Genomic DNA, 18554 nt, shown 5'->3' with positions numbered 1-18554 from the left:
AATGTTGTCAAATGCAGTAAATTGGATTTCAACACCATCTTCTTGCCTTTGAACTGCCTGCTTATCTTGTTTATTTTGTTCTTCCCGATAAGCTTTTGTTCTCATTGCAACACAATCAGGAAACAATCCAGGATGCTCTCCCTGTAATACCTCTGTTGAAAGCACTTCTACAGGCTGCTCAACTACCACAGGCATCACCCACATTTGTGATCCAGCTAGATCATTACCCAGAACAAATTAAACCCCTGCAATAGGGAATTTTCCCACCACTCCAACTATAGCTTCACCTGTCTTCCATTTGTTCTTTAAATTTACCTCCACAACGGAATAGATTTAGCATCTCCATAAACCCCACTTATTATTACCTTCTCCTGCAATACTCCCTTTGAACAACAAATATCACTATCTCACAACATTAAGGATTGACTAGCCCCTGTGTCTCTTAAAATGTTAATATCTTTACCTACTCCACCCTGTACACATGGAAAGACTTTCCCTTCACACACAAAGTCTTTAAACATTTCTGCAACCTGCTCCTCAGAATTCTCTTGAGTAAACTGTGAACACACTCCCACTTCTTTACCTGTCACTGATTCTCTCTGTTTCGCCTGTACACAAACCACTGGTTTCTCCTGTGCCTGAACCTCAGAAAGCCAGTACTTTTACTTCAAGAGCTTTCCTGTACCCCTACAATTCCTACAGATTTTCCCTGCAATCTCCAACACACTGACTTTGTGTGCCCCACTTTATTACAATGAAAATACCTAAATTTTCAAATATCACTTCAATCTTCAACACCTTCCTTTTTATTCTGAGAAAACGCTACCTGGGAACTTCCAACTATTCTTTCTCTTCCCTGACTACCTACCTTCCTTTCAACTTCCCACTGTTTACCCTTTCCCAATTTGAAAGGGTGACGGAAAAAAGGTTTAGCTCTATGAACTAACTCATAATCATCAGCTCTCTCTGCTGCTTGTCTTACAGAATCAACCCTCTGTTCCTCCACATGAATTCTCACTACTGAAGGGATTGAATTTTTAAATTCTTCCAAAAGAATTACTTCCCTAAGAGCTGCATGGGTTGTCTCTATTTTTAATGCCTGTTTCCACTGGTTAAAATTACTTTGTTTTACTCTTTCAAGCTCAATATAAGTTTGCCCAGGCTGTTTTCTCATATTCCTAAATTTCTGCCTGTGTGCCTCAGGAACCAACTCATGTGCACTCAAAATAGCCTTTTTCACCACATCATAACTCACTGACATTTCTTCTGATAGTGAAGCATACACCTCAAGTGCCTTACCTAACAACTTAGACTGTGATGATAATGTCCAGTTATCCTGTGGTCATTTCATCTGTTTAGCTAGCTTCTCAAATTAAATAAAGAATGTTTCAGTCTTTTTCCTCAAACTTTGGAAGAGCTTGTACAAGTTTAAACATATCCCCATTGGGTTCTACTCTAGAGATAAAGCCTACCTCACCTATTGACATCTCTTTTCTAACTGCCAACATTTTCAGTTGGAAACCTGTCTCTGTGTCTCTCTCTCTCTCTCTCTCTCTTTATCCCTTCTCTATCTTTACAATTTCTAATTCCATTGCTTCTAATTCGAGCTTCTTCATTTGCAACTGAAGTCTCACTACCTCCAGCTGTGACTCACTAGTGTCAGGTTTCACTTCCAACTATAGATGCTGTGCTATACTTTTAACTATATCTGATTTCCTAGCCCCCACAAGTAACCCCAATTTTAACTTATCTGCCAACTCTGTTAACTTACTTTTGGTTATTTTCTCTGACCCAGTCAGAGTTGTCACTTCTACTCCCAGACAAGCCTTAGCAATTGCCAAAGTCATCTTGCAGCCTCACCACTTCTAAAATACCTCACCAACTCCTGAACTCAAAGGCCTCTCATACTCATAAGCTTAAGATTCACCAATTCCAAACCAATCGAGGAATTAGAAATATAATTTATCGAGACACAGCCCCCATTTGTTATGACCGATGCAGTTGGTAAAGTGGAGTTATTTAAAAATCCCAGAGGGAAACTTTAAACAACTGTCATAACCTATAATTTTAAATGTTATGTTTGAGATGCGACTCTAAACTCAGTAATCAGACCACCAGTTCTCGAGTTTTTACATTAAACTAAATGAAATATTTTATTAATTTACACAGGTTAAATATATACATATGGCTACAAATGACTACTATCATAACTTTTAACAAATTCCCAAACTAATCTCCATGAAGGCAACAGCAACCCATTGACTTAACCAGATGGCAGGCAAAGCATTTTCATCTTACAAATTCAAAATGAGGTTCTTTTCACTTTTGTTCCTGTGGAGACAGTTGGAGTCTTACAGCTGCCTTTTGATATCACATTGCCTCTGCCCGACACACACCACAATGCTGAAGTTATACCTAGCAAAACTCATTGAATGTAAATTCTCATTGTATCACCAACTTCTGAACTAAACCTCTCTAACAATAAAACCCCACTCATAGCACCAATTTTATTAGTAATATAAACATATTGTTTGGTGTCTGCTAGATGGGTGTCAGTTTTCACCCCACTTCTTGAATGCTCTATTCAAAAAATGCAAATACAATCTACCTCTCTTACATATCAAAACTATTACACACCTAAGCACCCAGACCAGCTGGCTTTAATCCAATTAAGACACACCCGCAAAACCTCTGTTTTAAAAGAAAAATGTTTTCCGATAATATTATACACATTAATAGCTTCATGACATCCCTCTCTTTATCAGAAAATGAACCATTATAATTCTAAAAGACGGCTTCAATTTAATACCCCATCTCACACTATCTCCTATACTTATTACACTATTTCATCACCAGATACGTGCATTAACATAACAATATATATATATACACAAGTCCTTGGTTTCAACCGAAATCACTCCAATTCAGTGTCCATGCTTTTTTTTAAATGTCCTATTTTCTTTTAAAAGGAAAATATTTTCCAATATATTATATACATTAATAGCTTCATGAGCCCTCCTTATCTCTGCGCCCCGCTCCCGAGCCCTCGCTCACACTGATCGGGTGACCAGAGGTTCCTGAGTTTGCCAGGACAGCCCTGGATTTTAATTAAATATTCTGATGTCCCAATAATTTCCCCAAAATGGTTCAAACATCCCAGATTTCAGCTTTCTCAGGAGCAGAACGGGTTCCAGTTGAATTTTAAATTGCCCACGCGTGCTGGACCTGCTGTTTTGTCCCACAGTCAGAGCAGTTTGTGTGTCACATTGTGTCACAGTCAGAAAAGTCAAGGTATATTCCATCGAAAGGGAAAGGTAGGGCAAACAAATGCAGAGCTCCCTGGATGAAAAAGGAGATAGAAATTAAGATAAAGAAGAAAAAGTGTGCTTATGACAGGTATCAGGTAGAAAATACAATTGAGAACCAAGAGGAATACAGAAGGTTCAGAGGGGAGATGAAAAAGCATATTAGAGAAGCAAAGAGGGATTATGAGAAAAGACTGGCAGCCAACATAAAGGGGAATCCCAAAGTCTTCTATAGGCATTTAAATAGTAAAAGGGTGGTAAAAGGAGGAGTAGGGCCGACTAGGGACCTCAAAGGGACGAAGGGGCCATGGCTGCAGTATTAAATGAATATTTTGCATCTGTCTTCACCAAAGGCATACATGCTACCCAGGCCACGGTGACAGATGAGGGAACTCTGTCACTAGAAGGGTTCAAAATTGATAAAGGGAAAGTGTTGAATAGACCATCAGTACTTAAAGTTGACAAGGCACCAGGACCGGATGAGATGCATCCAAGGATATTGAAGGAAGTGAGAGTAGAAATTACAGGGGCACTGGCCATAATCTTTCAGTCTTCTCTAGACTCAGGGGTGGTGCCAGAGGACTGGAGAACTGCAAACATTATGCCCTTGTTCAAAAAAGGATGTAAGGATAAGCCCAGCAATTACAGACCATTCAGTTTAACTTCAGTGATGGGCAAGATTCTAGAACCATTATTCAGGGTAGAATGAGTAGTCACATGGAAAAATATGGGTTGATAAGGAAGAGCCAGTTTAGCTTTCTAAAGGGGAAATCATGTTTAACTAACATGCTGGAGTTTTTTTGAAGAGGGAACAGAAAAGGTCGATGAGGGTAATGTTGTTGATGTGGTGTACAGTGCCAAACAACAGACTTGTGAGAAAAGTTATTGCTCGTGGAATAAGAGGGACAGTAGCAACGTGGATACAAAATTGGCTGAAAAATAGGAAGCAGAGAGTCAATGGATATTTTTCAGGCTGGAGGAAGGTTTGTAGTGGAGTTCCCCAGGGGTCGGTATTGGGACCCTTGCTTTTCCTGATATATATTAATGATCTAGATCTTGGTGCACAGGGGACAATTTCAAAGCTTGCAGATGATACGAAGATTGGGCGTTTTGTGAAATGCAAGGAAGACGGTGTGGAACTTCAAGAGGACATAGACAAGTTGGTGGAGTGGGCAGGTAAGTGGCAGATGAAGTTCAATGTGGAGAAATCTGAGGTGATGCATTTTGGTATGAAGAACATGGACAACCAATATAAAATAAGGGGTGAAATTTTGCAGGGGGTGCAGGAGCAGAAAGACCTGGGTGTATATGTGCATAGATCATTGAAGGTGGCAGGGCAGGTGGACAGAGCAGTTAATAAAGCATATAGTGTCCTGGGCTTTATTAATAGGGGCATAGAGTACAAGGGCAGGGAGGTTATGCTGAGCTTATATAAGTCACTCGTTAGACCTCAGCTGGAGTTTTGTGCACAGTTCTGGTTGCCACATTATAGGAAGGATGTGAACGCATTGGAGAGAGTGCAGAAGAAGTTTACAAGAATTATAGGGAAGAGAAACTTCAGCTAAGAGAATAGATTGGTGAGGTTGGGACTGTTCTCCTTGGAAAGAAGAAGGCAAAGAGGAGATTTTATAGAAATGTTCAAAATCATGAGGGGGCTGGACAGAGTAGATAGGGAGAAGCTGTTCCTGCTCGTAAAAGGATCAAGAACGAGAGGGCAAAGATTTAAAGTGATTTTCAAAGAAGCATGTGTGACGTGTGAAAAAACTTTCTCACACAAGTGGTTCGACTCTGGAATGCACTGCCTGGAAGTGTGGTGGAGGCAGGTTCAATTGAGGCATTCAAGAGAGCATTGGATGATTATGTGAATAGAATCAATATGCAGGGATATGGGGAAAAAGCAGAAGAATGGCACGAGGTTATGATGCTCCTTTGGAGAGCCGGTGCAGACACGATGGGCTGAATGGCCTCCATCTGTGCCGTGAAGAAGCCGTGATTCGGAGTTTGTGTGTCACTTTGTCCCACAGTCAAAACAGTGTGTGTGTCACTTAGCCCCAGTCGGAAAAGTGTGTGTGTCACTTTGCCGCACAGCCGGAACAGTGTGTGTGTCACTTTGTCCCACAATCAGAACAGTTTGTGTGTCACTTTGTCCCACAGTCGAAGCAGTTTGAGTGTCGCTTTGTCGCACAGTCGGAGCAGTTTGTGTGTCACTTTGTCCCGCAGTCCGGAGCAGGTTGAGTGTCGCTTTGTCACACAGTCGGAGCAGTTTGTGTCTCACTTTGTACCACGGTCGAAGCAATTTGTGTGTCACTTTGTCCCACAGTCCGGATCAGTTTGTGTGTCACTTTGTCCCGCAGTCCGGAGCAGGTTGAGTGTCGCTTTGTCACACAGTCGGAGCAGTTTGTGTCTCACTTTGTACCACGGTCAAAGCACTTTGTGTGTCACTTTGTCCAACAGTCCAGAGGAGTTTGTGTGTCACTTTGTCCCACAGTCGGAACAGTTTGAGTTACACTTTGTCCCACAGTCCGGAACAGTTTGTGTGTCACTTTGTCCCACAGTCGGAACAGTTTCTGCTCACTTTGTCCCACAATCCAGAGCAGTTTGTGTATCACTTTGTCAAACGGTCGAAGCAGTTTATGTGTCACTTTGTCCCACAGTTGGAGCAGTTTGTGTATCACTTTGTCCCGCAGTCTGGAACAGTGTATGTGTCACTTTGTCCCACTGTCGGAGTAGGTTGTGTGTCACTTTGTCCCACAGTCCAGAGTAGTTTGTGTATCACTTTGTCCCACAGTCTGGAACAGTGTATGTGTCACTTTGTCCCACTGTCGGAGTAGGTTGTGTGTCACTTTGTCCCACAGTCCGGAACAGTGTGTGTGTCACTTTGTCCCACAGTCCAGAGCAGTTTGTGTATCACTTTGTCCCACAGTCTGGAACAGTGTATGTGTCACTTTGTCCCACTGTCGGAGTAGGTTGTGTGTCACTTTGTCCCACAGTCCGGAACAGTGTGTGTGTCACTTTGTCCCACAGTCCAGAGCAGTTTGTGTATCACTTTGTCCCACAGTCCGGAACAGTGTGTGTGTCCCTTTGTCCCACAGTCGGAACAGTTTGTCTGTCACTTTGTCCCACAGTCGGAGCAGGTTGTGTGTCACATTGTCCCACAGTCTGGAACAGTGTGTGTGTCACTTTCTCCCACAGTCCAGACCAGTTTGTGTGTCACATTGTCCCACAGTCCGGAACAGGGTGTGTGTCACTTTGTCCCACAGTCCAGATCAGTTTGTATGTCACTTTGTCCCACAGTCGGAGCAGGTTGTGTGGCACTTTGTCCCACAGTCGGAACAGTTTGTCTGTCACTTTGTCCCACAGTCCAGAGCAGTTTGTGTGTCACTTTGTCCCACAGTCCAGATCAGTTTGTATGTCACTTTGTCTCACAGTCGGAGCAGTTTGAGTATCACTTTGTCACACAGTCCAGAACAGTTTGTATGTCACTTTGTCCCACAGTCGGAGCAGGTTGTGTGGCACTTTGTCCCACAGTCGGAACAGTTTTAGTGTCACTTTGTCCCACAATTCGGATCAATTCGTGTGTCACGTTGTCCCACAGTCGGAACAGTTTGTCTGTCACTTTGTCCCACAGTCCAGAGCAGTTTTTGTATCACTTTGTCCCACAGTCCAGATCAGTTTTTGTATCACTTTGTCCCACAGTCGGAGCAGGTTGTGTGTCACTTTGTCCCACTGTGGGAGCAGTTTGTGTATCACTTTGTCCCACAGTCCGGAACAGTTTTTGTGTCCCTTTGTCCCACAGTCAGAGCAGTTTGAGTATCACTTTGTCACACAGTCCGGAACAGTTTGTATGTCACTTTGTCCCACAGTCGGAGCAGGTTGTGTGGCACTTTGTCCCACAGTCGGAACAGTTTTTGTGTCACTTTGTCCCACAATTGGGATCAATTCGTGTGTCACTTTGTCCCACAGTCAGAGCAGTTTTTGTATCACTATGTCCCACAGTCCAGATCAGTTTGTGTGTCACTTTGTCCCACAGTCGGAACAGTGTGTGTGTCACTTTGTCCCACAGTCGGAACAGTTTTTGTGTCCCTTTGTCCCACAGTCGGAGCAGTTTGTGTTTCACTTTGTCCCACAGTCCGGAACAGTTTGTATGTCACTTTGTCCCACAGTCCAGAGCAGTTTGTGTGTCACTTTGTCCCACAGTCGGAACAGTTTGTGTCTCACTTTGTCCCACACTCCGGAACAGTGTGAATCACTTTGTCCCACAGTCCGGAACAGTGTGTGTGTCACTTTGTCCCACACTCCGGAACAGTGTGTGTGTCACTTTGTCCCACAATCCGGAACAGTGTGTGTGTCACTTTGTCCCACAATCCGGAACAGTTTGTGTGTCACTTTGTCCCACAGTCCGGAACAGTGTGTGTGTCACTTTGTCCCACACTCCGGAACAGTGTGTGTGTCACTTTGTCCCACAGTCCGGAACAGTTTGTGTGTCACTTTGTCCCACAATCCGGAACAGCGTGTGTGTCACTTTGTCCCACAGTCCGGAACAGCGTGTGTGTCACTTTGTCCCACAGTCCGGAACAGCGTGTGTGTCATTTTGTCCCACAGTCCGGAACAGTGTGTGTGTCACTTTGTCCCACAATCCGGAACAGTTTGTGTGTCACTTTGTCCCACAGTCGGAGCAGTTTGTGTTTCACTTTGTCACACAGTCCGGAACAGTTTGTGTGTCACTTTGTCCCACAGTCCGGAACAGTTTGTGTGTCACTTTGTCCCACAGTCCGGAACAGCGTGTGTGTCACTTTGTCCCACAGTCCGGAACAGCGTGTGTGTCACTTTGTCCCACAATCCGGAACAGCGTGTGTGTCACTTTGTCCCACTGCCCGGAATATTGTGTGTCTCACTTTGTCCCACAGCCTGGATCAGTTTGTATGTCACTTTGTCCCACGGTCAAAGCAGTTTGTGCGTCACTTTGTCCCACGGTCAAAGCAGTTTTTGTGTCACTTTGTCCCACAGCATGACTTTACATTTCTGGATAAAGCCTGGAAAGGGCTTCTGTGTGAGGCGGGCCAGAAGGCAGGAGGCAGGAGGCTGTGCTCGAGCCTTTTACATCCAGAGGGTGTGGTTTCTGGAACTAGGAGTTTAAAAATAAGGGGTCACCCATTTAAAACAGAGATGAGGCGAAACTTTTTCTCTCAGAGTCTTTAGGAACTCTTCCTGAAAAAGCGGTGGAAACAGAGTCTTTGAACATTTTTAAGCAGGGGTGGATGGATTCTGGGTAAGCAAGGGGGTGATAGGTTATTGGGCCTGGGTGGGATGCAGATTTCAGGTTACTGTTGGATCTTATTAAATGGCGAATGGCAAGTCAGAGGCAGCAAGCATTGGTCTGATGGAAAGCGGCGAGGAATTCTCTCTCAGTTGCTTGGGATCAATCTGGACAAAGTTAAGAACCTTCAAATCTTTTATTTTATTTATTTGTTCTTGGGATGTGGGCGTCGCTGGCTAGGCCAGCATTTATTGCCCATCCCTAATTGCCCTTGTTCAGAGGGCATTGAAGAGTCAACCACATTGCTGTGGGTCTGGAGTCACATGTAGGCCAGACCAGGTAAGGACGGCAGATTTCCTTCCCTAAAGGACAATAGTGAACCAGAAGGGTTTTTACAACAATCTACAATGGTTTCACGGTCGTCATTAGACTTTTAATTCCAGATTTTTAAAGAGTTCAAATTCCACCATCTGCCAGGGTGGGATTCGAACCCAGGTCCCCAGAGCATTATCCTGGGCTTCTGGATCACTAGTACAGCGACAATACTACTATGCCACTGCCTCTCCAAAACGAATATCTCAACTTCCCCCCCCACCGCACCCCACTCCCACAACTCCTTCTGACTCTCACTGGGGTCAGAGCAAGTTAAAAGCATTAAACAGGGGTCACAGTCGGGAAAAATAGTTTGGGAAGCGTTGCCTTCCAGGTTATCACGCAGGGCACTGGATCAAAGCAAGACGTGATCTGCTGACCTCTGGGATTGCCAAGCCAGATCTATTCCTCCTGTAAAATGAACCATATAAGATTCCGAAGGGTCTTGACAGGGTGGATGTGGAGAGGATGTTTCCTCTTGTGGGAGAATCTAGAACTAGGGGTCACTGTTTAAACATAAGGGGTCGTCCATTTAAAACAGAGATGAGGAAAATTTACTCTCTTCCTCAAAAGATGGTGGAAGCAGAGTCTCTGAATATTTCCAAGGCAGAGGTGGATAGCTTCTTGATAAGCAAGAGGGTGGAAGGTTACCGGGGGTAGGCACGAGTGTGAGTTGAGACTTCCATCAGATCAGCCATGAATGGCGGAGCAGGCTCGAGGGGCCGAGTGACCTACTCCTGCTCCTAGTCCGTATGTTTGTCATGCTGCCTGTTTCCATTTGATTATGCCTGACCATTCCCCCACTCCATTCACACAGCGTATGTCATGGTCTCACAATAACTGCGCTGGAAGAAGGTTCTCTCATTGTTTTTGAGCAAGCAAGTGTCTAAAGATGTGAATAAAGTCAGCGTAATAAGGCCGGACAATGAGGCGATTGCAATGACTTCTTTCTGTGATGTGACAGGGACTGCAGTGAGCAGAAATCTCAGCAAATAAACGTGAGAGCTAAGGTGAAAAAATGTGGAAGAAGTGGTTAGCAAGAACTCTGTAAGGTCTGCTTTGTTCCCCATGTGTAAAGCTGCATTCTCAGGAAATTTCCCACCTTCGGAAGCCTGTTCCTCTCTGATGGGCACTCAGACTGGTTTGTAGCAAGCTTTCCACCCACTCGTGCTTTTTAAGATTCAAGATCCGGAGGAGAGTTTCTCAACATGCAGATGGATATCGTGCGCCGTGAGTTGGAATGTTCTGATGCTGCCTGCACCATTGCTGAACTGAGAATTCTGAAACGCTTGCACATGATCAGACAGAGGTTGCTTTTCAGTTCAAGGATTCAAACTTGAGGATATGTTAAGGCACTCCGTGCTTTCACCAGGATGGGAGGCAATTAAATGTAGCCCTGATATCCAATGGCAAAACATCAATGTAAACTGGAGATGATAGTTCACTGGGGATCAATGTGCTTCTAATCTGTAACTGAGCTGTACCCACTTCTCCATCAACTTAAACTCATCTGAAACTCTGCTGCCCATGTGTAAACTCACACCAAGTCCCGTTCACCCATCACCCCCTGTGCTCGCTGACCTACAATGGCTCCCGATCCAATTGAGCCTCAATGTTAAAACTCTCATCCTCGTGTTCAAATCCCCTACAAGGGCCTCACCGCTGCCTATCTCTCCAACTGCCTCCAGCTCTCCGAGATCCTTGGTTCGCTCCAACCCTGGCCTCTTGTGCATCTCCAGTTTCCTTCACCGCAGCATTGCCTGCACCTGAATTCCCTCCCTACTCCTCTCCGCCTCCCTACCTCTGCTTCCTTCCATCGTGAAACTCCATAAAACTATCTCATGGACCAAATCTGACCTAAATATCTCCTTACATGGCTTGGTGTAAATTTTCGTCCAATTTGCCGGAGGATTGTTATAAATACAAGCTGTCAAGTCCAGAGTCAATCACTCTTCCTGACTGCTGTAGGTGAGCTCAGTGTCATCCTGCCTCGTTTCTGTCTGACACCATGGGCGTGTCACCACGCAAACTTAGACTCCAGGCAAGAACTGTTCTAACATCACTACAAAACTTGAATCCTAAACAAGGACTTGGTCAGGGAACAAGACTGATAGTTCAGAAGCTGTTTTTCCTTTGATGATAGATGCTGAAATTATAACAGGAGGTTTTCAAGGGGTGTTTACTTCTTGAACAATATTGAGCCCATCGGATGTAAACTTGTCGTTTCAACCCAGGAGGAAAGAGTTCCCTGTTGAACTTCCACATTCCAGGTGATCTCACAGTCAATGACAATGAACAAGTCACAGGGTCAGACTCTTGACAAAATTCGTATTTATCTGCCTCTGCCTGTTGTGCATATGGCCAGCTTTATGTATGTTTTTCCCCAGGGTGAGAAGTTTTGATTCTGTGGTAGTCTTTGGTGAAAGACTAATTAGAATTTCAATTTTAAAAAAATACTGTTGCAATAAAGATGCTAATTTGACCACAAAAGTTCCTGCCCTGTGCAAAGCAGTCACTCAATTGTAAAAGCCCTTCCAACACTTAGTAAGCATGGCCATAGTATAGTATGGCATAAACTCAAAGCTGCAACTTAGGACTGATGCTCTAAACATATCAATGTTTTGTAGAGACTCCACAAAATAAAACTTTCTCTCACATTCTATCCTCACAATTGTTTATCATCCACTAATAGATGGGTTTCTGCAGAGCAACTTGGAAACCACAGGATGTCCTCTTGGCTCAGAGTTCAGTGGCATCTGTTGTCGAGGGTTGAGACCGTGTGATGATGTGAGTCATGCCCCACAAGTGAAGGACAGTGCTAGGCGTTGTATGTTTTATATGTCAGTGTTTTGCAGAGATGACACTCGTCTCTAAATATGCAACAGGTTTATTTACAGGAGTTTTAAAATATCTCTGCCATCACCAAATATCTGCCTCCATGGTTATCCCTGCTCTAGCTTCCAGCTGCTTCTGTGATGTCTGTACTTTGTTCTGAGTCAACACCCAGGCTTAAACAATCAAGCACAGTGAGCATAGATACCAGACTCTCAGAATCAAACTGAGCAATTGAACACGACAAATGGCAGTTGAATGAAGCAAGAACCTGTGAGTTCCAGTCAAGGCTTGTTTCCATCCCCAGATGTAATGCTTAGACTTCTCTGGATCTGTTCTTCAAGAAGAATCATGTACACCAATAATTCATGTCTAAAAAGCCTTGTGAGATCTGGTGAGAAATGTTGGCATTATTGTACAGGAAAACATCTTCATAACGTACATCCAGAGCACTCTCAGGATTGTCTGTTCCCCTGTTGCAGTAGTCTTCTTTGAGTCTGCTTGTCACTTTGCCTAGCCCTGTCTTCCCACATTTCTATTTGTCTTCCCCATAACTATCTGTCTCTGTCTTCATCTCCCAGCTCAGACTCTCTCCCTCTCTCTCTCTCTCTCTCACTGGCACCCAAAGCTTTGAGCAACTCACTGCTCTTCTGCAAGTGAAGAATGACCTCCTGAGCAGGAATGCACACAGACAATGGTTGGTCAGGATGGCGAAGAAATCTCTATTTTGATTTTTATATTAAGGTTGCTACGAGGGAAGGAAATCCATCTCTCTGGGATTCCTCTGGGATATTGCTGAGAGTCTGCCAGAAAGTGTTGGGACCTGCGTTACTCTGTCATTGGCTGAATTAGCATCAGAGACCGGGATCAAACATTGATTGCTCCAGTTAAACATTAATGTACATCAATCAGAGGTTAAGTCACGTCACAGAAGTGGCAATCTCTTGGAATACAACTGGCTTTTGACGGAGACAGTGGGACTTGTTGGTTATTCGCATGGCTTTGGCATGCAGCCAGCAGGATCATTGGCTAGCCTGAGTTTGACAAAGAGGAAGTTGAAAGGCAGTCCTGAGAAACGGAGCCAGATTATTTTGTTAGATGCCACCTGGGTATTTTTGGTTTCCTCCCTGTGTCTAAAGTTGATTAGTAATTTTCAACATTTCTTGTGAAGCAATTTTTCTGTTTGTTGTGACACTGACATTGTGGTTAAACACTGTTCACGACTTATTTTAATGACACTCCTCCTCTTACAAGTTGTAACAACCCACTGCAGTATGAGGAAACAGAAGCAGAGTTAGAGCGCTTGCATACAAAGCAGTAGAAACACTTTCGGAGGCGGTTTAGACATTGCTTGCCCTGCTGCCTTGAACACAGGTGAAGCCACCGAGAAGCATGTTTGGCACCCGATGTTTGCTGTGCTTTCTGCTCTTCTGTTCCGTTGTTCCTGAGTTTGGTAAGCTTTTACACCCTCTTACTAAGCTGTGTACCACTCATCAGAATTACTCCAAATAAATTCACTGAGTACTTTTAACGGTTAGATTTTTAACACTCCCTTACCCAAGGGTTTGACTCTGAGGTTTGACTCTATGGGCACTGATTGTCCTCCAGTGATTTACCAAGTAACCATTTGTCATGTCCAAGTCTAAGTAGTGAGGGCTATTTGGCTGCACTGGCATCACAACCAAGTCTGACCCTGTCTTTAAGTGACTTCCACACTTGCATGCTCACAGCAGTAGTTGACTGTGGCTCTCCAATTAACCCTTTCCCAGGATTTCAGTGCCTTTCCTGTTGTGGGGCTCCCTGACCTGTCAGATGTTTGATCAGTGGTGCAGAGACTGTTGGCCTATTGCCTGTGTGACCATGTCACCTGCTGCATTGCTCAGTCATCTTATCCAGTGTGTTCTCCGGCCATTTCCTCTGTTGTTTATGTTGTTCCTCTGGTTTTGCTGATTGTCGTTCATGATACCTGGTTTTGGGGGTTGAAACCGATCATTACAGCTTCCAAGATTCAGATGCAACCTGGAAACTGTCAATGTTGACTGACTGTATTTGCCATGTGAAATCTTGTGCTGTGCTATTCAGTATCGTCATGGCCCTGCTGAGACTTAGCATCATTCTCCTTGGAACAGACAGTGTTAAGGAGACTACGAGAGGGGTTTAAAATCATGAAGGGAGCTGTTGTCATTGGCTGAAAAGTCAGTGACCAGAGATCACAGGCAATTGGCCAAATAACCAGAAGGAAAGTAAAGAGAAAGGTTTATACCTAATAAGTGCTTAGGATTCGGAGTGCACTGTCTGATCAGGCAGCAGAAAGAGTCTCATTAATACCTTGCGAAAGGGAATTGGAGAAACATTTAAAGCATTAAAAATGTCCAGGATTTGGGAGAAGTGTGTAGGAGTGGGACTAACTGGATTATTCTTCAAAGGAGCCAGTACAGACTTGATGGGCCCAATGACCACCATCTCTGCTGTACTGTAATGATTCTAAGCATTACGTCTTAATGGAAGAGTCTTTGAGGATTATTATTAGGATTAGTACTGCTAAGACTCTTTGAGGACCCTATTCAAAAATATATCATCAACTTGACGTGCCCTTAAAGCATTGTTCACTAGATTGGTCCCAGGGATGAGAGGCTGAGTGAAGCGGACCTATATTCTCTTTGGAAGAGTGAGAGGCAACCTCATTGTAATGTTCAAGATTGTGAAGGGGTTTGACAGGGTAGACACTGAGAGGTTGTTTCCCCTGTCTGGGAACACAGGGGCACAGTCTCAGGGTCAGTTAAGGATAAAGGACTTGTGAGAAAGGGCTCCCTAGTCCTGCCCAGCCCATCTAATTCAAATGGTCGATCCTCTGTCTTCAACCCTTCACTTGATTCTTGCGCATCTGAAATGGGAGTTTGATGGGTGCCTGTTGTGTGTTTGCAGTGACCTCAGCGTCCAAACTGCCCGATGTGCAGAGCTATCAAGTGGTGGAACCACGGAGACTTCACGCGAAGCAGAAACGAGAGAGTGAGGTATTGTAAAAGACCCAGGAAGAGGGGTTCACACATCTTCTCAACACAGCAGTGTTTCCAACAAATCAGACCTTCATCAGTATTAACAGGAGATGGGACCTTTATCACAACAAGCAGAATGATATAGAGGGGGAATAATGACAAGGGTTTATCATGAGACAGGAATACAGAAGGATAAGTGACAAAGGGGTGGAGTGGAAAGGGTTAATGTTAAATATGTAAATAGACAGTTTACATCATCAGTGATGTAAGATCACATGACAACAGAGGATGCTGAGAGGTAGTTCTATGTGAAGCCTCGTGCTAAGTCTTGTACTGTACGTAGTAGAATGTTCCATAAAAGGTAAAGTTAACCAACAGCCTTGTCTCCAGAAGCCTCCACCACTCTTAACCAAGGGCAACCTCATCTGAAACCCACAATGACGATAGGAGGGGTGGGGGGGGGTGGGTAATAATGAGAGGGGTTTAAAATGAGACAGGAAAACAGGAGGATAGTGATGGGGGAGAGGGTTACTCGTGAGTGAGGTATATCATGAGATGAACAGAGTATAAGGAAAGTGATCAGCAGCGAGACAGATGCTCTTACATTGTTGGCATTTGGTTCCTGCTGTGACAGAGAGGAGGTGGGAATGGAGACTAGGAGATTATGTAATCGAAATAAGCTGAGAATTGATTAAAAAAAAACAAATTTTAATGGGAGAAATGATCTGAACAAATTCCAAAACAAAAACGGAATTACCTGGAAAAACTCAGCAGGTCTGGCAGCATCGGCAGAGAAGAAAAGAGTTGACGTTTCGAGTCCTCATGACCCTTCAACAGAACTAAGTAAAAATAGGAGAGGGGTGAAATATAAGCTGGTCTAAGGTGGGGGGGTGGTGGGGGAAGAGAAGTTGGGTGGGGTGGGGGTGGTTGTAGGTACAAGCAAGCAGTGATAGGAGCAGATTGCTTGCTTGTCCCCCCAACTTCTCTCCCCCCCCACCCCCACCTTAAACCAGCTTATATTTCACCCCTCTCCTATTTTTACTCAGTTCTGTTGAAGGGTCATGAGGACTCGAAACGTCAACTCTTTACTTCTCCGTCGATGCTGCCAGACCTGCTGAGTTTTTCCAGGTAATTCTGTTTTTGTTTTGGATTTCCAGCATTCACAGTAGTTTTTTGTTTTGAACAAATTCCAAGTTGGTTCTGACATGAGTTTAATTTCTCCTCTATTCGGTGCCAGGGTCTTTATCCACCTGTTGTCCAGTTTGAAGTCACTGTAGAGGGTAAGACACGATTCATCCACCTTGAGAAGAACCAGTAAGTATTATCTTCTTTGTTTAGTTACTCCAATAATTCCCATTTTAAAGCCTGCATTGCTGGGTAGAAAGTGAGTGTTGTCCCTGATCCTTCCCTGTTGTATGTCAATGAAATTCACAAGCCTGCTTGTAAGGAAGACACTGTGTCATGACCGATGCAGTTGGTACAGCTGAGTTATTTCAAAAACCCAGGGGGAAACCTTAACCAACTGACCTAACCATTCACATTAAATGTTCTGTTTGAGATGTGACTCTAAATTCAGGAATCAGACCACCGAGAGGTTTTATATTAAGCTGAATGAAACATTTTATTAATTTACACAAGTTAAATATATACACATGGCTACAAATTACTACGATCATAACTTTTAACAAATTCCCAAACTAATCTCCATTAAAGCAACAGCAACCCATAGACTTAACCAGACACCAGGCAAAGCATTTTCACCTTACAAATTCAAAATGAGGTTCTTTTCACTTTGGTTCCTGTGGAGACAGTTGGAGGCTTACAGCTGCCTTTTGATCTCACATTGCCTCTGCTCTGCACACCCGAAAACTGATGAAGTTATACCTACCACCGCCCATTGAACGTAAATTCTCATTGTATCACCAGCTACTTCTTGAATGCTGCATTCAAAAAAAGTGCAAATACACTTTTATCTCTCCCACATATCAAAACGATTACCCGTCAAAGCACCCAGACTCGCTGGTTTTAATCCAATTAAGACACACCCACAGACTAAACCTCTATTTTAAAAGAGAAATATTTTCCAATAATATTATACACATTAATAGCTTCAAGATACTCACTGAGACTAGGATGTTTTGCTGGAGGCTATTTGTTTGCTAGCCACAGAGTTTACCTCTCCACTTTAACTCTTCCCCCCTCCTCCCTTCTCCCCTCCCCCTCACTTGCCCTCCTCCTCACACCCTCTCCCCTCCCCTCCGCCTTCCCCACCCCAACCCCTCCATCTTTCCACCTCCCTACTGCGCCCTCTCTCCCCCTCCCCCTCCCTCTGTCCCCACCCTCCTCCCCTCCCCTGCTCCCTCCCTCCTTCCCCCCCACCACACTCCCTCTCCCTCTCCCCACTCCTCCTGCCTCTCCACCCCACTCCCCCTCGACCCTCACCTCCTCCTCCCTCCTCCCCTCCCTGCTACCCAGTTCCTCCCTCCCCAGCTCCCCACTCCTTACTCCTCCCTCGACCCTCACCCCCGCCCTTCCCCCTCGACTCTCAGTCCCCCTCTCCCTCACTCCCCCTCGCACTCCATCCGCCCTCCCCCTCACTCCACCCTACCCCATACTACCCCCCTCCCCTTTACCCCCCCATTCCCTGTACCTCCCTTCCCCCTCCACCCCCTCCCTCTCTCCCCCCACCACCCACCCTCTCTCCCCCCACCACCCTCTCCCCCCTCACCACCCTCTCTCCCCCCACCACCTTCCCTCTCCCCCCCACCACCCTCACTGCCTCCTTCCCCCCACCACCCTCACCCCCTCCTCCCCCCCACCCTCCCTCTCTACCCCCCACCACCCTGCCTGTCTACCCCACTCACCCTCTCCCTCTCCCACTCCCTCACCCTCTCCCACTCCCTCACCCTCTCCCTCCCCCCTTCCTCTCCGTCCTCCACCCCCTCTCCCGCCCTCTCCGCCCTTCCCTCCCTCCCACCTCCCTCTCTCCCCCTCCCACCTCCCTCTCCCCATTTCACTCCCTCTCCCTCCTCCCCTCTCCTCTCTCCCATCTCCTCATCTCCCTCCTCCACTCTCCCTCCTTCCCCTCTCCCCCTCCCCCTCTCCCCCCTCCCCCTCCCCTCTCCCTCCTCACCCTCCCCTCCCCTCTCCCCCTCCCCCTCCCCTCCGCTCTCCCCCTCCCCCTACCCCCTCCCCACTTCCCCCTCCACATTCCACCCTCCCCCCCACCCCCCTCTATCTCCTCTCCCCTCGCACTCCTCTCCCCCTCCCTCTCTCATATCCCTCCCTCCCACATCCCTCCCTCCCACATCCCTTTCCCCCTCCCACCTCACCCCCTTCCCCTCCCCTCTTCCCTCCCCCCCTTCCCTTCCCCGTTCCCTCCTCCCACCCACCCTTCCCTCTCCCCTTCTTCCCTTTTCCTCTTCCATTTTCCCCTTCCCTCTCCCCCTCTCCCCCTTCCCTCTCCCCCTTTCCCCTTCTCTCTCCCCCTCCCCTCTTCGCCTCCCCCTCTCCACATCCCCCCTCCCCTCCTCCTCCCCCGTCGCACCTCACCCCTCCCCTCCTCTCCTCCCAGCCCCCACTCCTCCCACCTCCCTTCCTCCACCTCCCCGCTCCCCTCTCCCTCCTCCCCCTTCCCTCTCCCCTTTCATCCCTCCCACATCCCTCCCTCCTACATCCCTCTCTCCCTCCCACCTCCCCCCTCGCACTCCCCCTCCCCGTCCCTTCCCCCTCCCTCTCCCCTCACCCCTCTCCCCTCCCCTCCCCCCCTCCTCTCCCCTTTTGCACTCCCCC

General features: G+C 46.1%; 1 long non-coding RNA gene across 1 annotated transcript; it reads left to right on the top strand.

Annotated features, from left to right (window-relative positions):
* Window positions 1–13025: 13025 nt before the first annotated feature.
* Window positions 13026–16077, top strand: LOC144694632 (uncharacterized). The gene is made up of 3 exons (XR_013579791.1): window positions 13026–13219; window positions 14692–14780; window positions 16000–16077. It is a non-coding gene; the product is annotated as an uncharacterized LOC144694632 (long non-coding RNA).
* The last annotated feature ends 2477 nt before the right edge of the window (window positions 16078–18554 follow it).

Source organism: Cetorhinus maximus, chromosome 20 (genome assembly GCF_964194155.1).
Source record: "Cetorhinus maximus chromosome 20, sCetMax3.hap1.1, whole genome shotgun sequence".
NCBI lineage: Eukaryota > Metazoa > Chordata > Chondrichthyes > Lamniformes > Cetorhinidae > Cetorhinus > Cetorhinus maximus.
The sequence above is the reverse complement of the archived record's forward strand: the minus strand, read 5'-3'. Positions and strand labels throughout refer to the sequence as shown.